The sequence below is a fragment of the Aquarana catesbeiana genome, unplaced genomic scaffold (genome assembly GCF_042186555.1).
Source record: "Aquarana catesbeiana isolate 2022-GZ unplaced genomic scaffold, ASM4218655v1 unanchor86, whole genome shotgun sequence".
Taxonomy (NCBI): Eukaryota; Metazoa; Chordata; class Amphibia; order Anura; family Ranidae; genus Aquarana; species Aquarana catesbeiana.
The window spans coordinates 543855-566539 of NW_027362746.1; the positions used below are offsets into that span (position 1 = coordinate 543855).

The window sequence follows — 22685 nt, forward strand, 5'->3', positions numbered from 1 at the left end:
AAAGGGGGAGAGAGGCAGGGTAAAAGAGGGCATCCTTCGAGCCGGAATCGAACCAGCGACCTAAGGATTACTACGTTGACGCTACAGTCCTCCGCTCTACCAGCTGAGCTATCGAAGGGGCCGCCGGTGGGTCGTAGCCCGTGACTCCTTGCATTCAAAGCCAGCGCTTTGCCCTTTGCGTTAGTCCTTCTGCCTTGAGGGATTGGTCTATGCCGCCTCTGCCTGAAAGGTCAAATGCCTTGGCAGCTGTGATGTGGGAAAGCTCGGCTTCACGTTTTGCACAGCGAGAAAACACAATCGAAGCACCTACCGCGTTTTGTTGGGAGCCCAAAAACCACAGCAGCAACGGTGATGTACCTCCCTGACAGCAAGTAAGCGCAGGAGTGTTTGGAAGCGCATTGCGTCTATCAAAACAAATTGGGCCGAAAGTTAGCAAAAAGTGTTTGGCGTCAGTTGGTAGCAAGAGGCCACACGGGAGGCAGCGTCTTAGCCCGGCTAGCTCAGTCGGTAGAGCATGAGACTCTTAATCTCAGGGTCGTGGGTTCGAGCCCCACGTTGGGCGTATGGCATCGCAACGTTTTGGCCCAGTCAGTGGCATTCATGCGCACTGCACGGCCCCACCTTTACCATATCGACTGGCTTCTCTTCCATTCCCTCTACAAACGGGGAAATGTTTCGAGCTTATCTTTCTAGTGGTCAATTCGTATGGCAGCAAGTTGACCTTGCGCTGGGGCGTGGTTCTTATCAGCGCCACGTGTGACACGAATTGGATAGAGATAGTGGCACAGGCCCCGGACAGCCTTGCGTTGGTGGTATAGTGGTGAGCATAGCTGCCTTCCAAGCAGTTGACCCGGGTTCGATTCCCGGCCAACGCACTCCTATCCCTTTTTGGCCTTGCAAAGCGGCCCTAAGCAAAGACCCAAGTCATCCAGGTCCTTGAAGAAAGCTCCTAAGATATCCTGGCTTAGCGACAACTGTGGAGACTTTCTTCGGCATTCGAAAAGTCTCTGGCCTTATGCTTTAACTCGCTCAGGAGGTCCAGCATTATCCAGGGCCAAGGTTCAGCCATTTTGACTACTGATTCCCAAAGAGAATCAACTCTGTCACACACAACATTGCTAAGTATCTGGCAACAACGCTAACACCCTTAGCTGGCATCATATTGCACCATTTGCTATTCGGTGACGAAGGCATCGAATAGCAAATGACCCGCTTTGGACTGTGTCTTGCAAGGCAAGGAAAGGGGTGCATTTGGGCAAGGAGGCCTACAGGAAACCTACCCACACACACCGCTATCTGCTTTTTGGCTCACACCACCCACTGGAACCCAAGCTGGGGCTTCTTAGGACTCTGCAATATCGGGCTGACGCGGTAACAACAAAAAGAGTCTACAGACCCTCTCAGGTGTGCTTTGAAAGCTTGTGGCTAGCCAGACTGGGTCTTGGCTAAACATCCACAAGGTCACGAAAACAAACTGGGGAGAAGCAGAACATTTGGAGAAATATAGTCACCCCCGTAAGCCACTGGAGTGTCAGAAAAACTCCGGAGGATCTTTAACAACAATTGCATCGCTGTGTACTTCAAGTCCAGCAATACACTGGGACGGAAGCTTGTACATCGGCACTATCTGCACTGCCCATTTTGAACATCGCTCTAGCTAGCCAAGCGATTTGACAACAATTGTCACCTTTAGCCACGCCGATCTAGGCACCAATAGCTATGCAGGCTTCCTGCCACCAACAATGGGATCATCTAACTTGAACAGGGCGGTTCTACAATTTTCACACCTCCCCCTGTTCTTGGACAATCAACATCGACACATTCACATGGTGATTGTCTTAAGGTGTGACTAGAAGTGCTGCAGTTATCTTCCTGAGCCAAAGAAGTGGCTCGATCAACTATGTAAACCTCTTCAACAAACGGCTAGTACATTTGCAAGGGTCTCCAGTGAACGCTTGTTTGTCTGCTCAGTTGCCGGTCACCTGAAGAGAGCCAAAGGACACGCTTTGTTTTAGCCTTCGGGCCCCACTGAGGTAATGGAGAAAACATGAGCGTCCCTGGGTGGGCTCGAACCACCAACCTTTCGGTTAACAGCCGAACGCGCTAACCGATTGCGCCACAGAGACTGCACGCCGAGGGCCGGCGCACCGGCCGAGGGAGACATGAATAATAAAAACAAAGTTCCTTAAAAGGCTTCCCAATTGCACATTTCTAGAGTGCCTTCTAGAGTGCCTTCTAGTTAAAGGGGGAGAGAGGCAGGGTAAAAGAGGGCATCCTTCGAGCCGGAATCGAACCAGCGACCTAAGGATTACTACGTTGACGCTACAGTCCTCCGCTCTACCAGCTGAGCTATCGAAGGGGCCGCCGGTGGGTCGTAGCCCGTGACTCCTTGCATTCAAAGCCAGCGCTTTGCCCTTTGCGTTAGTCCTTCTGCCTTGAGGGATTGGTCTATGCCGCCTCTGCCTGAAAGGTCAAATGCCTTGGCAGCTGTGATGTGGGAAAGCTCGGCTTCACGTTTTGCACAGCGAGAAAACACAATCGAAGCACCTACCGCGTTTTGTTGGGAGCCCAAAAACCACAGCAGCAACGGTGATGTACCTCCCTGACAGCAAGTAAGCGCAGGAGTGTTTGGAAGCGCATTGCGTCTATCAAAACAAATTGGGCCGAAAGTTAGCAAAAAGTGTTTGGCGTCAGTTGGTAGCAAGAGGCCACACGGGAGGCAGCGTCTTAGCCCGGCTAGCTCAGTCGGTAGAGCATGAGACTCTTAATCTCAGGGTCGTGGGTTCGAGCCCCACGTTGGGCGTATGGCATCGCAACGTTTTGGCCCAGTCAGTGGCATTCATGCGCACTGCACGGCCCCACCTTTACCATATCGACTGGCTTCTCTTCCATTCCCTCTACAAACGGGGAAATGTTTCGAGCTTATCTTTCTAGTGGTCAATTCGTATGGCAGCAAGTTGACCTTGCGCTGGGGCGTGGTTCTTATCAGCGCCACGTGTGACACGAATTGGATAGAGATAGTGGCACAGGCCCCGGACAGCCTTGCGTTGGTGGTATAGTGGTGAGCATAGCTGCCTTCCAAGCAGTTGACCCGGGTTCGATTCCCGGCCAACGCACTCCTATCCCTTTTTGGCCTTGCAAAGCGGCCCTAAGCAAAGACCCAAGTCATCCAGGTCCTTGAAGAAAGCTCCTAAGATATCCTGGCTTAGCGACAACTGTGGAGACTTTCTTCGGCATTCGAAAAGTCTCTGGCCTTATGCTTTAACTCGCTCAGGAGGTCCAGCATTATCCAGGGCCAAGGTTCAGCCATTTTGACTACTGATTCCCAAAGAGAATCAACTCTGTCACACACAACATTGCTAAGTATCTGGCAACAACGCTAACACCCTTAGCTGGCATCATATTGCACCATTTGCTATTCGGTGACAAAGGCATCGAATAGCAAATGACCCGCTTTGGACTGTGTCTTGCAAGGCAAGGAAAGGGGTGCATTTGGGCAAGGAGGCCTACAGGAAACCTACCCACACACACCGCTATCTGCTTTTTGGCTCACACCACCCACTGGAACCCAAGCTGGGGCTTCTTAGGACTCTGCAATATCGGGCTGACGCGGTAACAACAAAAAGAGTCTACAGACCCTCTCAGGTGTGCTTTGAAAGCTTGTGGCTAGCCAGACTGGGTCTTGGCTAAACATCCACAAGGTCACGAAAACAAACTGGGGAGAAGCAGAACATTTGGAGAAATATAGTCACCCCCGTAAGCCACTGGAGTGTCAGAAAAACTCCGGAGGATCTTTAACAACAATTGCATCGCTGTGTACTTCAAGTCCAGCAATACACTGGGACGGAAGCTTGTACATCGGCACTATCTGCACTGCCCATTTTGAACATCGCTCTAGCTAGCCAAGCGATTTGACAACAATTGTCACCTTTAGCCACGCCGATCTAGGCACCAATAGCTATGCAGGCTTCCTGCCACCAACAATGGGATCATCTAACTTGAACAGGGCGGTTCTACAATTTTCACACCTCCCCCTGTTCTTGGACAATCAACATCGACACATTCACATGGTGATTGTCTTAAGGTGTGACTAGAAGTGCTGCAGTTATCTTCCTGAGCCAAAGAAGTGGCTCGATCAACTATGTAAACCTCTTCAACAAACGGCTAGTACATTTGCAAGGGTCTCCAGTGAACGCTTGTTTGTCTGCTCAGTTGCCGGTCACCTGAAGAGAGCCAAAGGACACGCTTTGTTTTAGCCTTCGGGCCCCACTGAGGTAATGGAGAAAACATGAGCGTCCCTGGGTGGGCTCGAACCACCAACCTTTCGGTTAACAGCCGAACGCGCTAACCGATTGCGCCACAGAGACTGCACGCCGAGGGCCGGCGCACCGGCCGAGGGAGACATGAATAATAAAAACAAAGTTCCTTAAAAGGCTTCCCAATTGCACATTTCTAGAGTGCCTTCTAGAGTGCCTTCTAGTTAAAGGGGGAGAGAGGCAGGGTAAAAGAGGGCATCCTTCGAGCCGGAATCGAACCAGCGACCTAAGGATTACTACGTTGACGCTACAGTCCTCCGCTCTACCAGCTGAGCTATCGAAGGGGCCGCCGGTGGGTCGTAGCCCGTGACTCCTTGCATTCAAAGCCAGCGCTTTGCCCTTTGCGTTAGTCCTTCTGCCTTGAGGGATTGGTCTATGCCGCCTCTGCCTGAAAGGTCAAATGCCTTGGCAGCTGTGATGTGGGAAAGCTCGGCTTCACGTTTTGCACAGCGAGAAAACACAATCGAAGCACCTACCGCGTTTTGTTGGGAGCCCAAAAACCACAGCAGCAACGGTGATGTACCTCCCTGACAGCAAGTAAGCGCAGGAGTGTTTGGAAGCGCATTGCGTCTATCAAAACAAATTGGGCCGAAAGTTAGCAAAAAGTGTTTGGCGTCAGTTGGTAGCAAGAGGCCACACGGGAGGCAGCGTCTTAGCCCGGCTAGCTCAGTCGGTAGAGCATGAGACTCTTAATCTCAGGGTCGTGGGTTCGAGCCCCACGTTGGGCGTATGGCATCGCAACGTTTTGGCCCAGTCAGTGGCATTCATGCGCACTGCACGGCCCCACCTTTACCATATCGACTGGCTTCTCTTCCATTCCCTCTACAAACGGGGAAATGTTTCGAGCTTATCTTTCTAGTGGTCAATTCGTATGGCAGCAAGTTGACCTTGCGCTGGGGCGTGGTTCTTATCAGCGCCACGTGTGACACGAATTGGATAGAGATAGTGGCACAGGCCCCGGACAGCCTTGCGTTGGTGGTATAGTGGTGAGCATAGCTGCCTTCCAAGCAGTTGACCCGGGTTCGATTCCCGGCCAACGCACTCCTATCCCTTTTTGGCCTTGCAAAGCGGCCCTAAGCAAAGACCCAAGTCATCCAGGTCCTTGAAGAAAGCTCCTAAGATATCCTGGCTTAGCGACAACTGTGGAGACTTTCTTCGGCATTCGAAAAGTCTCTGGCCTTATGCTTTAACTCGCTCAGGAGGTCCAGCATTATCCAGGGCCAAGGTTCAGCCATTTTGACTACTGATTCCCAAAGAGAATCAACTCTGTCACACACAACATTGCTAAGTATCTGGCAACAACGCTAACACCCTTAGCTGGCATCATATTGCACCATTTGCTATTCGGTGACGAAGGCATCGAATAGCAAATGACCCGCTTTGGACTGTGTCTTGCAAGGCAAGGAAAGGGGTGCATTTGGGCAAGGAGGCCTACAGGAAACCTACCCACACACACCGCTATCTGCTTTTTGGCTCACACCACCCACTGGAACCCAAGCTGGGGCTTCTTAGGACTCTGCAATATCGGGCTGACGCGGTAACAACAAAAAGAGTCTACAGACCCTCTCAGGTGTGCTTTGAAAGCTTGTGGCTAGCCAGACTGGGTCTTGGCTAAACATCCACAAGGTCACGAAAACAAACTGGGGAGAAGCAGAACATTTGGAGAAATATAGTCACCCCCGTAAGCCACTGGAGTGTCAGAAAAACTCCGGAGGATCTTTAACAACAATTGCATCGCTGTGTACTTCAAGTCCAGCAATACACTGGGACGGAAGCTTGTACATCGGCACTATCTGCACTGCCCATTTTGAACATCGCTCTAGCTAGCCAAGCGATTTGACAACAATTGTCACCTTTAGCCACGCCGATCTAGGCACCAATAGCTATGCAGGCTTCCTGCCACCAACAATGGGATCATCTAACTTGAACAGGGCGGTTCTACAATTTTCACACCTCCCCCTGTTCTTGGACAATCAACATCGACACATTCACATGGTGATTGTCTTAAGGTGTGACTAGAAGTGCTGCAGTTATCTTCCTGAGCCAAAGAAGTGGCTCGATCAACTATGTAAACCTCTTCAACAAACGGCTAGTACATTTGCAAGGGTCTCCAGTGAACGCTTGTTTGTCTGCTCAGTTGCCGGTCACCTGAAGAGAGCCAAAGGACACGCTTTGTTTTAGCCTTCGGGCCCCACTGAGGTAATGGAGAAAACATGAGCGTCCCTGGGTGGGCTCGAACCACCAACCTTTCGGTTAACAGCCGAACACGCTAACCGATTGCGCCACAGAGACTGCACGCCGAGGGCCGGCGCACCGGCCGAGGGAGACATGAATAATAAAAACAAAGTTCCTTAAAAGGCTTCCCAATTGCACATTTCTAGAGTGCCTTCTAGAGTGCCTTCTAGTTAAAGGGGGAGAGAGGCAGGGTAAAAGAGGGCATCCTTCGAGCCGGAATCGAACCAGCGACCTAAGGATTACTACGTTGACGCTACAGTCCTCCGCTCTACCAGCTGAGCTATCGAAGGGGCCGCCGGTGGGTCGTAGCCCGTGACTCCTTGCATTCAAAGCCAGCGCTTTGCCCTTTGCGTTAGTCCTTCTGCCTTGAGGGATTGGTCTATGCCGCCTCTGCCTGAAAGGTCAAATGCCTTGGCAGCTGTGATGTGGGAAAGCTCGGCTTCACGTTTTGCACAGCGAGAAAACACAATCGAAGCACCTACCGCGTTTTGTTGGGAGCCCAAAAACCACAGCAGCAACGGTGATGTACCTCCCTGACAGCAAGTAAGCGCAGGAGTGTTTGGAAGCGCATTGCGTCTATCAAAACAAATTGGGCCGAAAGTTAGCAAAAAGTGTTTGGCGTCAGTTGGTAGCAAGAGGCCACACGGGAGGCAGCGTCTTAGCCCGGCTAGCTCAGTCGGTAGAGCATGAGACTCTTAATCTCAGGGTCGTGGGTTCGAGCCCCACGTTGGGCGTATGGCATCGCAACGTTTTGGCCCAGTCAGTGGCATTCATGCGCACTGCACGGCCCCACCTTTACCATATCGACTGGCTTCTCTTCCATTCCCTCTACAAACGGGGAAATGTTTCGAGCTTATCTTTCTAGTGGTCAATTCGTATGGCAGCAAGTTGACCTTGCGCTGGGGCGTGGTTCTTATCAGCGCCACGTGTGACACGAATTGGATAGAGATAGTGGCACAGGCCCCAGACAGCCTTGCGTTGGTGGTATAGTGGTGAGCATAGCTGCCTTCCAAGCAGTTGACCCGGGTTCGATTCCCGGCCAACGCACTCCTATCCCTTTTTGGCCTTGCAAAGCGGCCCTAAGCAAAGACCCAAGTCATCCAGGTCCTTGAAGAAAGCTCCTAAGATATCCTGGCTTAGCGACAACTGTGGAGACTTTCTTCGGCATTCGAAAAGTCTCTGGCCTTATGCTTTAACTCGCTCAGGAGGTCCAGCATTATCCAGGGCCAAGGTTCAGCCATTTTGACTACTGATTCCCAAAGAGAATCAACTCTGTCACACACAACATTGCTAAGTATCTGGCAACAACGCTAACACCCTTAGCTGGCATCATATTGCACCATTTGCTATTCGGTGACGAAGGCATCGAATAGCAAATGACCCGCTTTGGACTGTGTCTTGCAAGGCAAGGAAAGGGGTGCATTTGGGCAAGGAGGCCTACAGGAAACCTACCCACACACACCGCTATCTGCTTTTTGGCTCACACCACCCACTGGAACCCAAGCTGGGGCTTCTTAGGACTCTGCAATATCGGGCTGACGCGGTAACAACAAAAAGAGTCTACAGACCCTCTCAGGTGTGCTTTGAAAGCTTGTGGCTAGCCAGACTGGGTCTTGGCTAAACATCCACAAGGTCACGAAAACAAACTGGGGAGAAGCAGAACATTTGGAGAAATATAGTCACCCCCGTAAGCCACTGGAGTGTCAGAAAAACTCCGGAGGATCTTTAACAACAATTGCATCGCTGTGTACTTCAAGTCCAGCAATACACTGGGACGGAAGCTTGTACATCGGCACTATCTGCACTGCCCATTTTGAACATCGCTCTAGCTAGCCAAGCGATTTGACAACAATTGTCACCTTTAGCCACGCCGATCTAGGCACCAATAGCTATGCAGGCTTCCTGCCACCAACAATGGGATCATCTAACTTGAACAGGGCGGTTCTACAATTTTCACACCTCCCCCTGTTCTTGGACAATCAACATCGACACATTCACATGGTGATTGTCTTAAGGTGTGACTAGAAGTGCTGCAGTTATCTTCCTGAGCCAAAGAAGTGGCTCGATCAACTATGTAAACCTCTTCAACAAACGGCTAGTACATTTGCAAGGGTCTCCAGTGAACGCTTGTTTGTCTGCTCAGTTGCCGGTCACCTGAAGAGAGCCAAAGGACACGCTTTGTTTTAGCCTTCGGGCCCCACTGAGGTAATGGAGAAAACATGAGCGTCCCTGGGTGGGCTCGAACCACCAACCTTTCGGTTAACAGCCGAACGCGCTAACCGATTGCGCCACAGAGACTGCACGCCGAGGGCCGGCGCACCGGCCGAGGGAGACATGAATAATAAAAACAAAGTTCCTTAAAAGGCTTCCCAATTGCACATTTCTAGAGTGCCTTCTAGAGTGCCTTCTAGTTAAAGGGGGAGAGAGGCAGGGTAAAAGAGGGCATCCTTCGAGCCGGAATCGAACCAGCGACCTAAGGATTACTACGTTGACGCTACAGTCCTCCGCTCTACCAGCTGAGCTATCGAAGGGGCCGCCGGTGGGTCGTAGCCCGTGACTCCTTGCATTCAAAGCCAGCGCTTTGCCCTTTGCGTTAGTCCTTCTGCCTTGAGGGATTGGTCTATGCCGCCTCTGCCTGAAAGGTCAAATGCCTTGGCAGCTGTGATGTGGGAAAGCTCGGCTTCACGTTTTGCACAGCGAGAAAACACAATCGAAGCACCTACCGCATTTTGTTGGGAGCCCAAAAACCACAGCAGCAACGGTGATGTACCTCCCTGACAGCAAGTAAGCGCAGGAGTGTTTGGAAGCGCATTGCGTCTATCAAAACAAATTGGGCCGAAAGTTAGCAAAAAGTGTTTGGCGTCAGTTGGTAGCAAGAGGCCACACGGGAGGCAGCGTCTTAGCCCGGCTAGCTCAGTCGGTAGAGCATGAGACTCTTAATCTCAGGGTCGTGGGTTCGAGCCCCACGTTGGGCGTATGGCATCGCAACGTTTTGGCCCAGTCAGTGGCATTCATGCGCACTGCACGGCCCCACCTTTACCATATCGACTGGCTTCTCTTCCATTCCCTCTACAAACGGGGAAATGTTTCGAGCTTATCTTTCTAGTGGTCAATTCGTATGGCAGCAAGTTGACCTTGCGCTGGGGCGTGGTTCTTATCAGCGCCACGTGTGACACGAATTGGATAGAGATAGTGGCACAGGCCCCGGACAGCCTTGCGTTGGTGGTATAGTGGTGAGCATAGCTGCCTTCCAAGCAGTTGACCCGGGTTCGATTCCCGGCCAACGCACTCCTATCCCTTTTTGGCCTTGCAAAGCGGCCCTAAGCAAAGACCCAAGTCATCCAGGTCCTTGAAGAAAGCTCCTAAGATATCCTGGCTTAGCGACAACTGTGGAGACTTTCTTCGGCATTCGAAAAGTCTCTGGCCTTATGCTTTAACTCGCTCAGGAGGTCCAGCATTATCCAGGGCCAAGGTTCAGCCATTTTGACTACTGATTCCCAAAGAGAATCAACTCTGTCACACACAACATTGCTAAGTATCTGGCAACAACGCTAACACCCTTAGCTGGCATCATATTGCACCATTTGCTATTCGGTGACGAAGGCATCGAATAGCAAATGACCCGCTTTGGACTGTGTCTTGCAAGGCAAGGAAAGGGGTGCATTTGGGCAAGGAGGCCTACAGGAAACCTACCCACACACACCGCTATCTGCTTTTTGGCTCACACCACCCACTGGAACCCAAGCTGGGGCTTCTTAGGACTCTGCAATATCGGGCTGACGCGGTAACAACAAAAAGAGTCTACAGACCCTCTCAGGTGTGCTTTGAAAGCTTGTGGCTAGCCAGACTGGGTCTTGGCTAAACATCCACAAGGTCACGAAAACAAACTGGGGAGAAGCAGAACATTTGGAGAAATATAGTCACCCCCGTAAGCCACTGGAGTGTCAGAAAAACTCCGGAGGATCTTTAACAACAATTGCATCGCTGTGTACTTCAAGTCCAGCAATACACTGGGACGGAAGCTTGTACATCGGCACTATCTGCACTGCCCATTTTGAACATCGCTCTAGCTAGCCAAGCGATTTGACAACAATTGTCACCTTTAGCCACGCCGATCTAGGCACCAATAGCTATGCAGGCTTCCTGCCACCAACAATGGGATCATCTAACTTGAACAGGGCGGTTCTACAATTTTCACACCTCCCCCTGTTCTTGGACAATCAACATCGACACATTCACATGGTGATTGTCTTAAGGTGTGACTAGAAGTGCTGCAGTTATCTTCCTGAGCCAAAGAAGTGGCTCGATCAACTATGTAAACCTCTTCAACAAACGGCTAGTACATTTGCAAGGGTCTCCAGTGAACGCTTGTTTGTCTGCTCAGTTGCCGGTCACCTGAAGAGAGCCAAAGGACACGCTTTGTTTTAGCCTTCGGGCCCCACTGAGGTAATGGAGAAAACATGAGCGTCCCTGGGTGGGCTCGAACCACCAACCTTTCGGTTAACAGCCGAACGCGCTAACCGATTGCGCCACAGAGACTGCACGCCGAGGGCCGGCGCACCGGCCGAGGGAGACATGAATAATAAAAACAAAGTTCCTTAAAAGGCTTCCCAATTGCACATTTCTAGAGTGCCTTCTAGAGTGCCTTCTAGTTAAAGGGGGAGAGAGGCAGGGTAAAAGAGGGCATCCTTCGAGCCGGAATCGAACCAGCGACCTAAGGATTACTACGTTGACGCTACAGTCCTCCGCTCTACCAGCTGAGCTATCGAAGGGGCCGCCGGTGGGTCGTAGCCCGTGACTCCTTGCATTCAAAGCCAGCGCTTTGCCCTTTGCGTTAGTCCTTCTGCCTTGAGGGATTGGTCTATGCCGCCTCTGCCTGAAAGGTCAAATGCCTTGGCAGCTGTGATGTGGGAAAGCTCGGCTTCACGTTTTGCACAGCGAGAAAACACAATCGAAGCACCTACCGCGTTTTGTTGGGAGCCCAAAAACCACAGCAGCAACGGTGATGTACCTCCCTGACAGCAAGTAAGCGCAGGAGTGTTTGGAAGCGCATTGCGTCTATCAAAACAAATTGGGCCGAAAGTTAGCAAAAAGTGTTTGGCGTCAGTTGGTAGCAAGAGGCCACACGGGAGGCAGCGTCTTAGCCCGGCTAGCTCAGTCGGTAGAGCATGAGACTCTTAATCTCAGGGTCGTGGGTTCGAGCCCCACGTTGGGCGTATGGCATCGCAACGTTTTGGCCCAGTCAGTGGCATTCATGCGCACTGCACGGCCCCACCTTTACCATATCGACTGGCTTCTCTTCCATTCCCTCTACAAACGGGGAAATGTTTCGAGCTTATCTTTCTAGTGGTCAATTCGTATGGCAGCAAGTTGACCTTGCGCTGGGGCGTGGTTCTTATCAGCGCCACGTGTGACACGAATTGGATAGAGATAGTGGCACAGGCCCCGGACAGCCTTGCGTTGGTGGTATAGTGGTGAGCATAGCTACCTTCAAAGCAGTTGACCCGGGTTCGATTCCCGGCCAACGCACTCCTATCCCTTTTTGGCCTTGCAAAGCGGCCCTAAGCAAAGACCCAAGTCATCCAGGTCCTTGAAGAAAGCTCCTAAGATATCCTGGCTTAGCGACAACTGTGGAGACTTTCTTCGGCATTCGAAAAGTCTCTGGCCTTATGCTTTAACTCGCTCAGGAGGTCCAGCATTATCCAGGGCCAAGGTTCAGCCATTTTGACTACTGATTCCCAAAGAGAATCAACTCTGTCACACACAACATTGCTAAGTATCTGGCAACAACGCTAACACCCTTAGCTGGCATCATATTGCACCATTTGCTATTCGGTGACGAAGGCATCGAATAGCAAATGACCCGCTTTGGACTGTGTCTTGCAAGGCAAGGAAAGGGGTGCATTTGGGCAAGGAGGCCTACAGGAAACCTACCCACACACACCGCTATCTGCTTTTTGGCTCACACCACCCACTGGAACCCAAGCTGGGGCTTCTTAGGACTCTGCAATATCGGGCTGACACGGTAACAACAAAAAGAGTCTACAGACCCTCTCAGGTGTGCTTTGAAAGCTTGTGGCTAGCCAGACTGGGTCTTGGCTAAACATCCACAAGGTCACGAAAACAAACTGGGGAGAAGCAGAACATTTGGAGAAATATAGTCACCCCCGTAAGCCACTGGAGTGTCAGAAAAACTCCGGAGGATCTTTAACAACAATTGCATCGCTGTGTACTTCAAGTCCAGCAATACACTGGGACGGAAGCTTGTACATCGGCACTATCTGCACTGCCCATTTTGAACATCGCTCTAGCTAGCCAAGCGATTTGACAACAATTGTCACCTTTAGCCACGCCGATCTAGGCACCAATAGCTATGCAGGCTTCCTGCCACCAACAATGGGATCATCTAACTTGAACAGGGCGGTTCTACAATTTTCACACCTCCCCCTGTTCTTGGACAATCAACATCGACACATTCACATGGTGATTGTCTTAAGGTGTGACTAGAAGTGCTGCAGTTATCTTCCTGAGCCAAAGAAGTGGCTCGATCAACTATGTAAACCTCTTCAACAAACGGCTAGTACATTTGCAAGGGTCTCCAGTGAACGCTTGTTTGTCTGCTCAGTTGCCGGTCACCTGAAGAGAGCCAAAGGACACGCTTTGTTTTAGCCTTCGGGCCCCACTGAGGTAATGGAGAAAACATGAGCGTCCCTGGGTGGGCTCGAACCACCAACCTTTCGGTTAACAGCCGAACGCGCTAACCGATTGCGCCACAGAGACTGCACGCCGAGGGCCGGCGCACCGGCCGAGGGAGACATGAATAATAAAAACAAAGTTCCTTAAAAGGCTTCCCAATTGCACATTTCTAGAGTGCCTTCTAGAGTGCCTTCTAGTTAAAGGGGGAGAGAGGCAGGGTAAAAGAGGGCATCCTTCGAGCCGGAATCGAACCAGCGACCTAAGGATTACTACGTTGACGCTACAGTCCTCCGCTCTACCAGCTGAGCTATCGAAGGGCCCGCCGCTGGGTCGTAGCCCGTGACTCCTTGCATTCAAAGCCAGCGCTTTGCCCTTTGCGTTAGTCCTTCTGCCTTGAGGGATTGGTCTATGCCGCCTCTGCCTGAAAGGTCAAATGCCTTGGCAGCTGTTATGTGGGAAAGCTCGGCTTCACGTTTTGCACAGCGAGAAAACACAATCGAAGCACCTACCGCGTTTTGTTGGGAGCCCAAAAACCACAGCAGCAACGGTGATGTACCTCCCTGACAGCAAGTAAGCGCAGGAGTGTTTGGAAGCGCATTGCGTCTATCAAAACAAATTGGGCCGAAAGTTAGCAAAAAGTGTTTGGCGTCAGTTGGTAGCAAGAGGCCACACGGGAGGCAGCGTCTTAGCCCGGCTAGCTCAGTCGGTAGAGCATGAGACTCTTAATCTCAGGGTCGTGGGTTCGAGCCCCACGTTGGGCGTATGGCATCGCAACGTTTTGGCCCAGTCAGTGGCATTCATGCGCACTGCACGGCCCCACCTTTACCATATCGACTGGCTTCTCTTCCATTCCCTCTACAAACGGGGAAATGTTTCGAGCTTATCTTTCTAGTGGTCAATTCGTATGGCAGCAAGTTGACCTTGCGCTGGGGCGTGGTTCTTATCAGCGCCACGTGTGACACGAATTGGATAGAGATAGTGGCACAGGCCCCGGACAGCCTTGCGTTGGTGGTATAGTGGTGAGCATAGCTGCCTTCCAAGCAGTTGACCCGGGTTCGATTCCCGGCCAACGCACTCCTATCCCTTTTTGGCCTTGCAAAGCGGCCCTAAGCAAAGACCCAAGTCATCCAGGTCCTTGAAGAAAGCTCCTAAGATATCCTGGCTTAGCGACAACTGTGGAGACTTTCTTCGGCATTCGAAAAGTCTCTGGCCTTATGCTTTAACTCGCTCAGGAGGTCCAGCATTATCCAGGGCCAAGGTTCAGCCATTTTGACTACTGATTCCCAAAGAGAATCAACTCTGTCACACACAACATTGCTAAGTATCTGGCAACAACGCTAACACCCTTAGCTGGCATCATATTGCACCATTTGCTATTCGGTGACGAAGGCATCGAATAGCAAATGACCCGCTTTGGACTGTGTCTTGCAAGGCAAGGAAAGGGGTGCATTTGGGCAAGGAGGCCTACAGGAAACCTACCCACACACACCGCTATCTGCTTTTTGGCTCACACCACCCACTGGAACCCAAGCTGGGGCTTCTTAGGACTCTGCAATATCGGGCTGACGCGGTAACAACAAAAAGAGTCTACAGACCCTCTCAGGTGTGCTTTGAAAGCTTGTGGCTAGCCAGACTGGGTCTTGGCTAAACATCCACAAGGTCACAAAAACAAACTGGGGAGAAGCAGAACATTTGGAGAAATATAGTCACCCCCGTAAGCCACTGGAGTGTCAGAAAAACTCCGGAGGATCTTTAACAACAATTGCATCGCTGTGTACTTCAAGTCCAGCAATACACTGGGACGGAAGCTTGTACATCGGCACTATCTGCACTGCCCATTTTGAACATCGCTCTAGCTAGCCAAGCGATTTGACAACAATTGTCACCTTTAGCCACGCCGATCTAGGCACCAATAGCTATGCAGGCTTCCTGCCACCAACAATGGGATCATCTAACTTGAACAGGGCGGTTCTACAATTTTCACACCTCCCCCTGTTCTTGGACAATCAACATCGACACATTCACATGGTGATTGTCTTAAGGTGTGACTAGAAGTGCTGCAGTTATCTTCCTGAGCCAAAGAAGTGGCTCGATCAACTATGTAAACCTCTTCAACAAACGGCTAGTACATTTGCAAGGGTCTCCAGTGAACGCTTGTTTGTCTGCTCAGTTGCCGGTCACCTGAAGAGAGCCAAAGGACACGCTTTGTTTTAGCCTTCGGGCCCCACTGAGGTAATGGAGAAAACATGAGCGTCCCTGGGTGGGCTCGAACCACCAACCTTTCGGTTAACAGCCGAACGCGCTAACCGATTGCGCCACAGAGACTGCACGCCGAGGGCCGGCGCACCGGCCGAGGGAGACATGAATAATAAAAACAAAGTTCCTTAAAAGGCTTCCCAATTGCACATTTCTAGAGTGCCTTCTAGAGTGCCTTCTAGTTAAAGGGGGAGAGAGGCAGGGTAAAAGAGGGCATCCTTCGAGCCGGAATCGAACCAGCGACCTAAGGATTACTACGTTGACGCTACAGTATGGCATCGCAACGTTTTGGCCCAGTCAGTGGCATTCATGCGCACTGCACGGCCCCACCTTTACCATATCGACTGGCTTCTCTTCCATTCCCTCTACAAACGGGGAAATGTTTCGAGCTTATCTTTCTAGTGGTCAATTCGTATGGCAGCAAGTTGACCTTGCGCTGGGGCGTGGTTCTTATCAGCGCCACGTGTGACACGAATTGGATAGAGATAGTGGCACAGGCCCCGGACAGCCTTGCGTTGGTGGTATAGTGGTGAGCATAGCTGCCTTCCAAGCAGTTGACCCGGGTTCGATTCCCGGCCAACGCACTCCTATCCCTTTTTGGCCTTGCAAAGCGGCCCTAAGCAAAGACCCAAGTCATCCAGGTCCTTGAAGAAAGCTCCTAAGATATCCTGGCTTAGCGACAACTGTGGAGACTTTCTTCGGCATTCGAAAAGTCTCTGGCCTTATGCTTTAACTCGCTCAGGAGGTCCAGCATTATCCAGGGCCAAGGTTCAGCCATTTTGACTACTGATTCCCAAAGAGAATCAACTCTGTCACACACAACATTGCTAAGTATCTGGCAACAACGCTAACACCCTTAGCTGGCATCATATTGCACCATTTGCTATTCGGTGACGAAGGCATCGAATAGCAAATGACCCGCTTTGGACTGTGTCTTGCAAGGCAAGGAAAGGGGTGCATTTGGGCAAGGAGGCCTACAGGAAACCTACCCACACACACCGCTATCTGCTTTTTGGCTCACACCACCCACTGGAACCCAAGCTGGGGCTTCTTAGGACTCTGCAATATCGGGCTGACGCGGTAACAACAAAAAGAGTCTACAGACCCTCTCAGGTGTGCTTTGAAAGCTTGTGGCTAGCCAGACTGGGTCTTGGCTAAACATCCACAAGGTCACGAAAACAAACTGGGGAGAAGCAGAACATTTGGAGAAATATAGTCACCCCCGTAAGCCACTGGAGTGTCAGAAAAACTCCGGAGGATCTTTAACAACAATTGCATCGCTGTGTACTTCAAGTCCAGCAATACACTGGGACGGAAGCTTGTACATCGGCACTATCTGCACTGCCCATTTTGAACATCGCTCTAGCTAGCCAAGCGATTTGACAAAAATTGTCACCTTTAGCCACGCCGATCTAGGCACCAATAGCTATGCAGGCTTCCTGCCACCAACAATGGGATCATCTAACTTGAACAGGGCGGTTCTACAATTTTCACACCTCCCCCTGTTCTTGGACAATCAACATCGACACATTCACATGGTGATTGTCTTAAGGTGTGACTAGAAGTGCTGCAGTTATCTTCCTGAGCCAAAGAAGTGGCTCGATCAACTATGTAAACCTCTTCAACAAACGGCTAGTACATTTGCAAGGGTCTCCAGTGAACGCTTGTTTGTCTGCTCAGTTGCCGGTCACCTGAAGAGAGCCAAAGGACACGCTTTGTTTTAGCCTTCGGGCCCCACTGAGGTAATGGAGAAAACATGAGCGTCCCTGGGTGGGCTCGAACCACCAACCTTTCGGTTAACAGCCGAACGCGCTAACCGATTGCGCCACAGAGACTGCACGCCGAGGGCCGGCGCACCGGCCGAGGGAGACATGAATAATAAAAACAAAGTTCCTTAAAAGGCTTCCCAATTGCACATTTCTAGAGTGCCTTCTAGAGTGCCTTCTAGTTAAAGGGGGAGAGAGGCAGGGTAAAAGAGGGCATCCTTCGAGCCGGAATCGAACCAGCGACCTAAGGATTACTACGTTGACGCTACAGTCCTCCGCTCTACCAGCTGAGCTATCGAAGGGGCCGCCGGTGGGTCGTAGCCCGTGACTCCTTGCATTCAAAGCCAGCGCTTTGCCCTTTGCGTTAGTCCTTCTGCCTTGAGGGATTGGTCTATGCCGCCTCTGCCTGAAAGGTCAAATGCCTTGGCAGCTGTGATGTGGGAAAGCTCGGCTTCACGTTTTGCACAGCGAGAAAACACAATCGAAGCACCTACCGCGTTTTGTTGGGAGCCCAAAAACCACAGCAGCAACGGTGATGTACCTCCCTGACAGCAAGTAAGCGCAGGAGTGTTTGGAAGCGCATTGCGTCTATCAAAACAAATTGGGCCGAAAGTTAGCAAAAAGTGTTTGGCGTCAGTTGGTAGCAAGAGGCCACACGGGAGGCAGCGTCTTAGCCCGGCTAGCTCAGTCGGTAGAGCATGAGACTCTTAATCCCAGGGTCGTGGGTTCGAGCCCCACGTTGGGCGTATGGCATCGCAACGTTTTGGCCCAGTCAGTGGCATTCATGCGCACTGCACGGCCCCACCTTTACCATATCGACTGGCTTCTCTTCCATTCCCTCTACAAACGGGGAAATGTTTCGAGCTTATCTTTCTAGTGGTCAATTCGTATGGCAGCAAGTTGACCTTGCGCTGGGGCGTGGTTCTTATCAGCGCCACGTGTGACACGAATTGGATAGAGATAGTGGCACAGGCCCCAGACAGCCTTGCGTTGGTGGTATAGTGGTGAGCATAGCTGCCTTCCAAGCAGTTGACCCGGGTTCGATTCCCGGCCAACGCACTCCTATCCCTTTTTGGCCTTGCAAAGCGGCCCTAAGCAAAGACCCAAGTCATCCAGGTCCTTGAAGAAAGCTCCTAAGATATCCTGGCTTAGCGACAACTGTGGAGACTTTCTTCGGCATTCGAAAAGTCTCTGGCCTTATGCTTTAACTCGCTCAGGAGGTCCAGCATTATCCAGGGCCAAGGTTCAGCCATTTTGACTACTGATTCCCAAAGAGAATCAACTCTGTCACACACAACATTGCTAAGTATCTGGCAACAACGCTAACACCCTTAGCTGGCATCATATTGCACCATTTGCTATTCGGTGACGAAGGCATCGAATAGCAAATGACCCGCTTTGGACTGTGTCTTGCAAGGCAAGGAAAGGGGTGCATTTGGGCAAGGAGGCCTACAGGAAACCTACCCACACACACCGCTATCTGCTTTTTGGCTCACACCACCCACTGGAACCCAAGCTGGGGCTTCTTAGGACTCTGCAATATCGGGCTGACGCGGTAACAACAAAAAGAGTCTACAGACCCTCTCAGGTGTGCTTTGAAAGCTTGTGGCTAGCCAGACTGGGTCTTGGCTAAACATCCACAAGGTCACGAAAACAAACTGGGGAGAAGCAGAACATTTGGAGAAATATAGTCACCCCCGTAAGCCACTGGAGTGTCAGAAAAACTCCGGAGGATCTTTAACAACAATTGCATCGCTGTGTACTTCAAGTCCAGCAATACACTGGGACGGAAGCTTGTACATCGGCACTATCTGCACTGCCCATTTTGAACATCGCTCTAGCTAGCCAAGCGATTTGACAACAATTGTCACCTTTAGCCACGCCGATCTAGGCACCAATAGCTATGCAGGCTTCCTGCCACCAACAATGGGATCATCTAACTTGAACAGGGCGGTTCTACAATTTTCACACCTCCCCCTGTTCTTGGACAATCAACATCGACACATTCACATGGTGATTGTCTTAAGGTGTGACTAGAAGTGCTGCAGTTATCTTCCTGAGCCAAAGAAGTGGCTCGATCAACTATGTAAACCTCTTCAACAAACGGCTAGTACATTTGCAAGGGTCTCCAGTGAACGCTTGTTTGTCTGCTCAGTTGCCGGTCACCTGAAGAGAGCCAAAGGACACGCTTTGTTTTAGCCTTCGGGCCCCACTGAGGTAATGGAGAAAACATGAGCGTCCCTGGGTGGGCTCGAACCACCAACCTTTCGGTTAACAGCCGAACGCGCTAACCGATTGCGCCACAGAGACTGCACGCCGAGGGCCGGCGCACCGGCCGAGGGAGACATGAATAATAAAAACAAAGTTCCTTAAAAGGCTTCCCAATTGCACATTTCTAGAGTGCCTTCTAGAGTGCCTTCTAGTTAAAGGGGGAGAGAGGCAGGGTAAAAGAGGGCATCCTTCGAGCCGGAATCGAACCAGCGACCTAAGGATTACTACGTTGACGCTACAGTCCTCCGCTCTACCAGCTGAGCTATCGAAGGGGCCGCCGGTGGGTCGTAGCCCGTGACTCCTTGCATTCAAAGCCAGCGCTTTGCCCTTTGCGTTAGTCCTTCTGCCTTGAGGGATTGGTCTATGCCGCCTCTGCCTGAAAGGTCAAATGCCTTGGCAGCTGTGATGTGGGAAAGCTCGGCTTCACGTTTTGCACAGCGAGAAAACACAATCGAAGCACCTACCGCGTTTTGTTGGGAGCCCAAAAACCACAGCAGCAACGGTGATGTACCTCCCTGACAGCAAGTAAGCGCAGGAGTGTTTGGAAGCCCTCTACAAACGGGGAAATGTTTCGAGCTTATCTTTCTAGTGGTCAATTCGTATGGCAGCAAGTTGACCTTGCGCTGGGGCGTGGTTCTTATCAGCGCCACGTGTGACACGAATTGGATAGAGATAGTGGCACAGGCCCCAGACAGCCTTGCGTTGGTGGTATAGTGGTGAGCATAGCTGCCTTCCAAGCAGTTGACCCGGGTTCGATTCCCGGCCAACGCACTCCTATCCCTTTTTGGCCTTGCAAAGCGGCCCTAAGCAAAGACCCAAGTCATCCAGGTCCTTGAAGAAAGCTCCTAAGATATCCTGGCTTAGCGACAACTGTGGAGACTTTCTTCGGCATTCGAAAAGTCTCTGGCCTTATGCTTTAACTCGCTCAGGAGGTCCAGCATTATCCAGGGCCAAGGTTCAGCCATTTTGACTACTGATTCCCAAAGAGAATCAACTCTGTCACACACAACATTGCTAAGTATCTGGCAACAACGCTAACACCCTTAGCTGGCATCATATTGCACCATTTGCTATTCGGTGACGAAGGCATCGAATAGCAAATGACCCGCTTTGGACTGTGTCTTGCAAGGCAAGGAAAGGGGTGCATTTGGGCAAGGAGGCCTACAGGAAACCTACCCACACACACCGCTATCTGCTTTTTGGCTCACACCACCCACTGGAACCCAAGCTGGGGCTTCTTAGGACTCTGCAATATCGGGCTGACGCGGTAACAACAAAAAGAGTCTACAGACCCTCTCAGGTGTGCTTTGAAAGCTTGTGGCTAGCCAGACTGGGTCTTGGCTAAACATCCACAAGGTCACGAAAACAAACTGGGGAGAAGCAGAACATTTGGAGAAATATAGTCACCCCCGTAAGCCACTGGAGTGTCAGAAAAACTCCGGAGGATCTTTAACAACAATTGCATCGCTGTGTACTTCAAGTCCAGCAATACACTGGGACGGAAGCTTGTACATCGGCACTATCTGCACTGCCCATTTTGAACATCGCTCTAGCTAGCCAAGCGATTTGACAACAATTGTCACCTTTAGCCACGCCGATCTAGGCACCAATAGCTATGCAGGCTTCCTGCCACCAACAATGGGATCATCTAACTTGAACAGGGCGGTTCTACAATTTTCACACCTCCCCCTGTTCTTGGACAATCAACATCGACACATTCACATGGTGATTGTCTTAAGGTGTGACTAGAAGTGCTGCAGTTATCTTCCTGAGCCAAAGAAGTGGCTCGATCAACTATGTAAACCTCTTCAACAAACGGCTAGTACATTTGCAAGGGTCTCCAGTGAACGCTTGTTTGTCTGCTCAGTTGCCGGTCACCTGAAGAGAGCCAAAGGACACGCTTTGTTTTAGCCTTCGGGCCCCACTGAGGTAATGGAGAAAACATGAGCGTCCCTGGGTGGGCTCGAACCACCAACCTTTCGGTTAACAGCCGAACGCGCTAACCGATTGCGCCACAGAGACTGCACGCTGAGGGCCGGCGCACCGGCCGAGGGAGACATGAATAATAAAAACAAAGTTCCTTAAAAGGCTTCCCAATTGCACATTTCTAGAGTGCCTTCTAGAGTGCCTTCTAGTTAAAGGGGGAGAGAGGCAGGGTAAAAGAGGGCATCCTTCGAGCCGGAATCGAACCAGCGACCTAAGGATTACTACGTTGACGCTATAGTCCTCCGCTCTACCAGCTGAGCTATCGAAGGGCCCGCCGGTGGGTCGTAGCCCGTGACTCCTTGCATTCAAAGCCAGCGCTTTGCCCTTTGCGTTAGTCCTTCTGCCTTGAGGGATTGGTCTATGCCGCCTCTGCCTGAAAGGTCAAATGCCTTGGCAGCTGTGATGTGGGAAAGCTCGGCTTCACGTTTTGCACAGCGAGAAAACACAATCGAAGCACCTACCGCGTTTTGTTGGGAGCCCAAAAACCACAGCAGCAACGGTGATGTACCTCCCTGACAGCAAGTAAGCGCAGGAGTGTTTGGAAGCGCATTGCATCTATCAAAACAAATTGGGCCGAAAGTTAGCAAAAAGTGTTTGGCGTCAGTTGGTAGCAAGAGGCCACACGGGAGGCAGCGTCTTAGCCCGGCTAGCTCAGTCGGTAGAGCATGAGACTCTTAATCTCAGGGTCATGGGTTCGAGCCCCACGTTGGGCGTATGGCATCGCAACGTTTTGGCCCAGTCAGTGGCATTCATGCGCACTGCACGGCCCCACCTTTACCATATCGACTGGCTTCTCTTCCATTCCCTCTACAAACGGGGAAATGTTTCGAGCTTATCTTTCTAGTGGTCAATTCGTATGGCAGCAAGTTGACCTTGCGCTGGGGCGTGGTTCTTATCAGCGCCACGTGTGACACGAATTGGATAGAGATAGTGGCACAGGCCCCGGACAGCCTTGCGTTGGTGGTATAGTGGTGAGCATAGCTGCCTTCCAAGCAGTTGACCCGGGTTCGATTCCCGGCCAACGCACTCCTATCCTTTTTGGCCTTGCAAAGCGGCCCTAAGCAAAGACCCAAGTCATCCAGGTCCTTGAAGAAAGCTCCTAAGATATCCTGGCTTAGCGACAACTGTGGAGACTTTCTTCGGCATTCGAAAAGTCTCT

General features: G+C 51.2%; 29 non-coding genes across 29 annotated transcripts; 10 read left to right on the forward strand and 19 right to left on the reverse strand.

Moving 5' to 3' along the window:
- Positions 1–32: 32 nt before the first annotated feature.
- On the reverse strand, positions 33–118 carry TRNAY-GUA (transfer RNA tyrosine (anticodon GUA)). The gene is given in 2 exon segments: positions 33–68; positions 82–118. It is a non-coding gene; the product is annotated as a tRNA-Tyr (tRNA).
- Positions 119–489: 371 nt separating this feature from the next.
- TRNAK-CUU (transfer RNA lysine (anticodon CUU)) lies at positions 490–562 on the forward strand. The gene has a single exon. It is a non-coding gene; the product is annotated as a tRNA-Lys (tRNA).
- A 1490-nt stretch (positions 563–2052) lies between these two features.
- TRNAN-GUU (transfer RNA asparagine (anticodon GUU)) lies at positions 2053–2126 on the reverse strand. The gene has a single exon. It is a non-coding gene; the product is annotated as a tRNA-Asn (tRNA).
- A 147-nt stretch (positions 2127–2273) lies between these two features.
- On the reverse strand, positions 2274–2359 carry TRNAY-GUA (transfer RNA tyrosine (anticodon GUA)). Its single transcript is given in 2 exon segments — positions 2274–2309; positions 2323–2359. It is a non-coding gene; the product is annotated as a tRNA-Tyr (tRNA).
- Positions 2360–2730: 371 nt separating this feature from the next.
- On the forward strand, positions 2731–2803 carry TRNAK-CUU (transfer RNA lysine (anticodon CUU)). Its single transcript has one exon. It is a non-coding gene; the product is annotated as a tRNA-Lys (tRNA).
- A 1490-nt stretch (positions 2804–4293) lies between these two features.
- On the reverse strand, positions 4294–4367 carry TRNAN-GUU (transfer RNA asparagine (anticodon GUU)). Its single transcript has one exon. It is a non-coding gene; the product is annotated as a tRNA-Asn (tRNA).
- Positions 4368–4514: 147 nt separating this feature from the next.
- TRNAY-GUA (transfer RNA tyrosine (anticodon GUA)) lies at positions 4515–4600 on the reverse strand. The gene is given in 2 exon segments: positions 4515–4550; positions 4564–4600. It is a non-coding gene; the product is annotated as a tRNA-Tyr (tRNA).
- A 371-nt stretch (positions 4601–4971) lies between these two features.
- On the forward strand, positions 4972–5044 carry TRNAK-CUU (transfer RNA lysine (anticodon CUU)). The gene has a single exon. It is a non-coding gene; the product is annotated as a tRNA-Lys (tRNA).
- A 1711-nt stretch (positions 5045–6755) lies between these two features.
- On the reverse strand, positions 6756–6841 carry TRNAY-GUA (transfer RNA tyrosine (anticodon GUA)). Its single transcript is given in 2 exon segments — positions 6756–6791; positions 6805–6841. It is a non-coding gene; the product is annotated as a tRNA-Tyr (tRNA).
- A 371-nt stretch (positions 6842–7212) lies between these two features.
- TRNAK-CUU (transfer RNA lysine (anticodon CUU)) lies at positions 7213–7285 on the forward strand. The gene has a single exon. It is a non-coding gene; the product is annotated as a tRNA-Lys (tRNA).
- Positions 7286–8775: 1490 nt separating this feature from the next.
- TRNAN-GUU (transfer RNA asparagine (anticodon GUU)) lies at positions 8776–8849 on the reverse strand. Its single transcript has one exon. It is a non-coding gene; the product is annotated as a tRNA-Asn (tRNA).
- A 147-nt stretch (positions 8850–8996) lies between these two features.
- TRNAY-GUA (transfer RNA tyrosine (anticodon GUA)) lies at positions 8997–9082 on the reverse strand. The gene is given in 2 exon segments: positions 8997–9032; positions 9046–9082. It is a non-coding gene; the product is annotated as a tRNA-Tyr (tRNA).
- A 371-nt stretch (positions 9083–9453) lies between these two features.
- On the forward strand, positions 9454–9526 carry TRNAK-CUU (transfer RNA lysine (anticodon CUU)). The gene has a single exon. It is a non-coding gene; the product is annotated as a tRNA-Lys (tRNA).
- Positions 9527–11016: 1490 nt separating this feature from the next.
- Positions 11017–11090, reverse strand: TRNAN-GUU (transfer RNA asparagine (anticodon GUU)). Its single transcript has one exon. It is a non-coding gene; the product is annotated as a tRNA-Asn (tRNA).
- A 147-nt stretch (positions 11091–11237) lies between these two features.
- On the reverse strand, positions 11238–11323 carry TRNAY-GUA (transfer RNA tyrosine (anticodon GUA)). The gene is given in 2 exon segments: positions 11238–11273; positions 11287–11323. It is a non-coding gene; the product is annotated as a tRNA-Tyr (tRNA).
- A 371-nt stretch (positions 11324–11694) lies between these two features.
- TRNAK-CUU (transfer RNA lysine (anticodon CUU)) lies at positions 11695–11767 on the forward strand. Its single transcript has one exon. It is a non-coding gene; the product is annotated as a tRNA-Lys (tRNA).
- A 1490-nt stretch (positions 11768–13257) lies between these two features.
- On the reverse strand, positions 13258–13331 carry TRNAN-GUU (transfer RNA asparagine (anticodon GUU)). The gene has a single exon. It is a non-coding gene; the product is annotated as a tRNA-Asn (tRNA).
- A 147-nt stretch (positions 13332–13478) lies between these two features.
- On the reverse strand, positions 13479–13564 carry TRNAY-GUA (transfer RNA tyrosine (anticodon GUA)). The gene is given in 2 exon segments: positions 13479–13514; positions 13528–13564. It is a non-coding gene; the product is annotated as a tRNA-Tyr (tRNA).
- A 371-nt stretch (positions 13565–13935) lies between these two features.
- TRNAK-CUU (transfer RNA lysine (anticodon CUU)) lies at positions 13936–14008 on the forward strand. The gene has a single exon. It is a non-coding gene; the product is annotated as a tRNA-Lys (tRNA).
- A 1490-nt stretch (positions 14009–15498) lies between these two features.
- On the reverse strand, positions 15499–15572 carry TRNAN-GUU (transfer RNA asparagine (anticodon GUU)). Its single transcript has one exon. It is a non-coding gene; the product is annotated as a tRNA-Asn (tRNA).
- A 1692-nt stretch (positions 15573–17264) lies between these two features.
- Positions 17265–17338, reverse strand: TRNAN-GUU (transfer RNA asparagine (anticodon GUU)). The gene has a single exon. It is a non-coding gene; the product is annotated as a tRNA-Asn (tRNA).
- A 147-nt stretch (positions 17339–17485) lies between these two features.
- TRNAY-GUA (transfer RNA tyrosine (anticodon GUA)) lies at positions 17486–17571 on the reverse strand. Its single transcript is given in 2 exon segments — positions 17486–17521; positions 17535–17571. It is a non-coding gene; the product is annotated as a tRNA-Tyr (tRNA).
- Positions 17572–18256: 685 nt separating this feature from the next.
- On the forward strand, positions 18257–18328 carry TRNAG-UCC (transfer RNA glycine (anticodon UCC)). Its single transcript has one exon. It is a non-coding gene; the product is annotated as a tRNA-Gly (tRNA).
- A 1177-nt stretch (positions 18329–19505) lies between these two features.
- TRNAN-GUU (transfer RNA asparagine (anticodon GUU)) lies at positions 19506–19579 on the reverse strand. The gene has a single exon. It is a non-coding gene; the product is annotated as a tRNA-Asn (tRNA).
- Positions 19580–19726: 147 nt separating this feature from the next.
- Positions 19727–19812, reverse strand: TRNAY-GUA (transfer RNA tyrosine (anticodon GUA)). The gene is given in 2 exon segments: positions 19727–19762; positions 19776–19812. It is a non-coding gene; the product is annotated as a tRNA-Tyr (tRNA).
- A 427-nt stretch (positions 19813–20239) lies between these two features.
- TRNAG-UCC (transfer RNA glycine (anticodon UCC)) lies at positions 20240–20311 on the forward strand. The gene has a single exon. It is a non-coding gene; the product is annotated as a tRNA-Gly (tRNA).
- A 1177-nt stretch (positions 20312–21488) lies between these two features.
- Positions 21489–21562, reverse strand: TRNAN-GUU (transfer RNA asparagine (anticodon GUU)). Its single transcript has one exon. It is a non-coding gene; the product is annotated as a tRNA-Asn (tRNA).
- A 147-nt stretch (positions 21563–21709) lies between these two features.
- Positions 21710–21795, reverse strand: TRNAY-AUA (transfer RNA tyrosine (anticodon AUA)). Its single transcript is given in 2 exon segments — positions 21710–21745; positions 21759–21795. It is a non-coding gene; the product is annotated as a tRNA-Tyr (tRNA).
- Positions 21796–22480: 685 nt separating this feature from the next.
- Positions 22481–22552, forward strand: TRNAG-UCC (transfer RNA glycine (anticodon UCC)). Its single transcript has one exon. It is a non-coding gene; the product is annotated as a tRNA-Gly (tRNA).
- Positions 22553–22685: the final 133 nt, after the last annotated feature.